Raw genomic sequence first — 4672 nt, forward strand, 5'->3', positions numbered from 1 at the left:
TACAGGTGATAGGTACAGTAGTATGTCCATGGATAATAAGACCAGACTTAACAATCTGGTTAAAGTGGCGGGCAAGATTTCAGGGAGGTCTCAGGTCCAGCTTGTGGACTTTTATAACAGGCAGGTGCTGAGGAAGGCAACTTCTGTCCTGTTGTGCTCAGATCATCCTCTCTTTAACGATTTTCAACTGCTTCCATCAGGTCGTCGTTATAAAATGACTGCAGTGAAGACAAAGCGACACAAATTGTCGTTTGTACCTAGTGCTATTATCTTAATTAACAACACTAAATTGTAAGTGTTGTTGCCATTGCACATTGCACTTTTTTCGATGGAAAATCTAGGTTGTTTTATCAGGCTTATATTATATTATAGAATTTTTTTAATGAGTGTACGTGATGTGTTGGTTGTATGTTTGTTGTTTGTTTTGTTTTGACATACTGCGAATCAATTTCCCATCAGGGACAATAAAGTTACCATTGACCATTGACCATTGAGGGGAGACAGAGCAACTAAAGAAGACAGAGACATAAACCATAAGACAGAACTCAAAGAAACCAAAGACTAAAAAGTATAAATAATATAATAAACTCAAATACCCTGGGTCAACGACCCAGGCATCCTAACAGAATTTTAGCGTCCCTGGACTTTCAACCCTTACTGGAGGGCGCTCTGCAGAGACTTCGACGCAGGCTTGTCACGGCGTCGGGACTTGAGGAAGGATACCACTGTGAAATGGAGCATAATATTATTATTAATACCAGTCCATTAACGGCTTCGAAGGACCAATTAAATGTCAGAGATATTCAGTTAACAATAATCAACACTGAGATACTTGAGATATTTAACGTGCTGCACAGGTGAACTACTCAGAGAGCAATCACCCCGAACTGCAGTATTCGTTTATTTTTATAGGTTTCATCGTCAATATGCAAATATTATCACATTTCCTGTTACGCAGGTCCTGATGCTGTCTGTGTGCAAGCTGTGTGTGTGTGTGTCACAAAGTATGTGTGTTGCAGGTCAATTTCTAAGAATAATATAATGCAAGTCAACTTCTGCGGATATGTATTTCTGTACTGGTCTCTTGTCAGTGTCACAGGGTCAGCTTCCTGTTTCTACAGAAAACTGTCTGGTGAAATATGTATAACATAACTTTTGAAGCATAAGCAAATAAAACAATAAAAACTCCCTAACATTACCTATGAAATATCGTAACTTAACTATCTTAATATCCTAAATATTTTAGACCGCAAATATATAAACTTTTAAACACCTTTACCTGAAAATGGGGAAAAGAATCGCGAGGGTGACTTTCACTTGTTTCTCTCATGCAGTTGTTTATTGCAATGAGGAGAGCACGCGAAAGCCCCCTAGTGGAGAATAGACTACTAATTACTAATCGATCCCAGAAAAGGCTTACTAGACGCAGAGGTCCCTCCGGCACACTGACCTCCAGGTCTGACTGAGCAGGTCCCTCCGGACCTCCGAGGTCCTCCGGTGGCAGGCTCGCCGATCTCCTGTTCCAGCTCGCCGAGCCCCTCCGACTGCGGTGCGGGCTCTCCCCGCTCGCCGAGCTCCTCCGGCAGCTGCGCTGGCTCCTCAGCTAGTCCATATGATGAATGGATTTCTTCAATCTCTGCTCCAATTACATCATAGGTATGGCTGCCTCTAATTCTCTTGCATGCTAGAGCGGCCTTGTTGCGTTGTAATGTGGAATTAATCCAGTGAACTGTTACACCCATAAAACTTTTATTATTTACCGTCCAGATGTCAGCAGTGGTGGAAACAAACTCTGCCTCTTCGAGTGTAGCCTTCAAGTTAGAGTTCATTTTGTCATATTCTCTCTCAAGGTATCCTACAAATGACTTTCTCTGGGGCAGCTTGACACCACTTTTAGTTGGTATTTTTTCTATGATGCGTCGGAATGATTCAGAGTCAACAGTGGAAATCGGCAACGTCCTCGACGATATAAGCAGCGACGAGCTTCTTCAGTTCAGCGGCACTAAGTCCTGTCGCTCTTACGTCTAGTTTAACCTGTTTAGCAGGAGTGGGTCCATCTGAGGTTTGCCCGGTGGAAGTAGATGTGGTAGCCACAGCGGTCACGTCAGTGAGGGGATCCTGGGGGTTTTCTGTCAATTTAACATTCTTGTGGCAGCGTGCTAGGTGCTTGCTCAGGTTGGAAGTGGAATTTTTCGACGTAGAAAAAAGTTTTCTTCCGATGCAGAGTGTACAACGTACGCTTATGTTTTTGTCGCTTTTTAAAGAGTCAAATTCAAAGTAATGTCGGTATTTCCAAGTATTAAATGCTGCACGATCGTATTCTATCCCTCGCTCCATGTTTTCTATTATTGACACACGAGCTACCACAGCCGTCGCACTCGCTTACGTCACTGTCATGAGACATTCTCGCAAAAAATCACGGTTTTTGTAACGCAGTAACGCAGCGTTCCTATGGGAAAGTAACGGTAATCCGTTTTTGCAATAGTAATCCCTTACTTTACTCGTTACTCGAAAAAGTAATCAGATTACAGTAACGCGTTACAAGTAACGCGTTGCCTCAGGCTTTAAAGATCTGTACGAAATCCAACAACTCAATTTGTATCATGTCATCTCAATGAGAACAATCTAATAAGAGTGGTTAGTTGCTGAACTCACGGAATTCACAACACCGCATAAGATTTCAAACTACAGGAAAATCACTGGAGTTATAAGAGGCAGACAACGACACACACACCCCATGCATGCTATTGCTATTTATTGTGGATTAACCTGTCAAGGGCAAGAACAAAAGAATTCTGCCTCAAATACAGGAAATCATGGCTTTCCTGTATTTCCTACATTGTTGGCATGCTGGTTAGTGCTGTTGCTTGACAATAAGAAGCTCCTGGGTGCAAATCCACAGTCTGGCTAGTTTGCAGTGGTTTCTCTCTGGGTATTCTGGTTTCCTGCCACAGTGAAAAGTCATGCAGTTATTAGAGCTAGGTTAATTGATGATTCTAAATTATCCATGAATGTAAGTGTAAACGGCTGTTTGTTTCTATCTGATAGACTGGTCAGCTGTCCGGGGTGTACCCTGCCTGGTAACCTGTCACTTCAGGGTTATTTCCCAGCCCTGCTGTAACCAGGATAAAGATAAGAGGATGGTAGTTGTTGTAGACCCCTTCAATTTTTATGGTAACCATGATCTAGACTTTCTTGAACCGCATGCAATATGAAGACAACATGTAGTATTTAAGTGACCAAGTAGTATTTGGATAAAAGTTACTGAATAGTGTTGAAATAAACTGACAGAATTGGGAAGGATTAAAATATTCCAGGAGCTCAACTTACTCCATCTGAACATGTTTCAATCGTGTTTTATGAACACAAAATGCACAGGTTTACTGAATATGAAAAGGTTGTGTTGATTTAACTCAGTTGTTTAAGTTTCTGCCAAAGCAAAACATTTGTGTGCAACCAGTGTCCACTATTGAATCAAGTAAATCCAACATGGTTTTTTTCAGTGCAAAAAGGAGTTACAATACCTGTATTCCTACACAATATTGTCCCGGGAGGGAGAAAGACTTTCTGGTAAAGTTTTGATTGATTTTTGGGGTTTTCTTGACACTAGGTTGATTTTATCAGTGAGGTTTGGATTGTTTTCTTTCTCTAAGAGAGAGAAAGATGGTTTTATGCTTGGACATGTTTGCAATGGGCCCCAGTATTGGTTATTATATGAGTATTTTATTGGTTACGTTTGTTTTTGCATTTGTTACAGTGCACTGAAATAAGAAAATCTGAGAGGTGTGATCCACCGGTGGTGATATTTTGGTATTTTGTGAGTTCCTGATTTAACAAATCAGCTCTTTAATCCAGGCCTGAGAGATTGAACTTTAAAGCGCTATAAAATATTCTTACTGGAAACAGTCGCAAAGTATTTTTCCCCATGATTATAATGGGCTTGGGAGAAATTCACTTATATGGGACATTGATCACATGAGAAGTCCTGAGCCTAAAAGGATTGCAGCGAGTCAATCCAGTCTAAAAAACAAGGAACTGTTTTCCTTTAAAATGATGACGTCATCTTGCTGGTGAGGAAGGCTCGAATAGGTTGCGCGTGAGACTCCATTATCAGCAATATCTGGTATGAATGTGTGTGGATTTATGCATGTGTCTGGATGGTGATGGACTGAGGACTAAAACTTTTAACTGACTTGATATTGAGACAAAAACGGTACTGACTTTAGAATTAGTAAATGTCCACAAACAATTCACCCAGCCTGTAAAAGAAGGGTGGATGTTTTGTCTTGCTTTGTTTTGTTTTTGCAAGAACAGAAGGATGACAGAGACTAAAGGGGGAGGCTGTAGCTTCACATGAGTGTGAACTGCAGACTTAACCCTTTGGTTGCTAATTTTGAGTTACTGAGGTCTGCATTAAGAAAATTGTGTTTTAGTAGCTGTGTTTCGATTAATGTATCACAGTATATTGTTGGGAATGTTAAATGCTAAAGGGAAGAAGAGGTTTGATTTCACTCATGACTGAACATTTTATTATTAACCATAGCAGGCCACTGTAAAGAGTCAATTAACTTTTATAGAGGAAAAAAAAAACTCTATTCCCTGTTATCTATGGATAACAGGGAAATGGTAGGCTTGTCACATTCAAAATGGAGATATGTAACAATAAACACTG

General features: G+C 40.6%; 1 pseudogene; it reads right to left on the reverse strand.

Annotated features, from left to right (window-relative positions):
• Positions 1–1388: 1388 nt before the first annotated feature.
• LOC147335833 (uncharacterized) lies at positions 1389–2397 on the reverse strand (annotated as a pseudogene).
• Between the last annotated feature and the right edge of the window lie 2275 nt (positions 2398–4672).

This window comes from Aulonocara sp. 'chitande type north' Nkhata Bay, linkage group LG3 (genome assembly GCF_057382095.1).
Source record: "Aulonocara sp. 'chitande type north' Nkhata Bay isolate Kocher_YH1m ecotype deep benthic linkage group LG3, A_spYH_male_GT1.1, whole genome shotgun sequence".
Taxonomy (NCBI): Eukaryota; Metazoa; Chordata; class Actinopteri; order Cichliformes; family Cichlidae; genus Aulonocara; species Aulonocara sp. 'chitande type north' Nkhata Bay.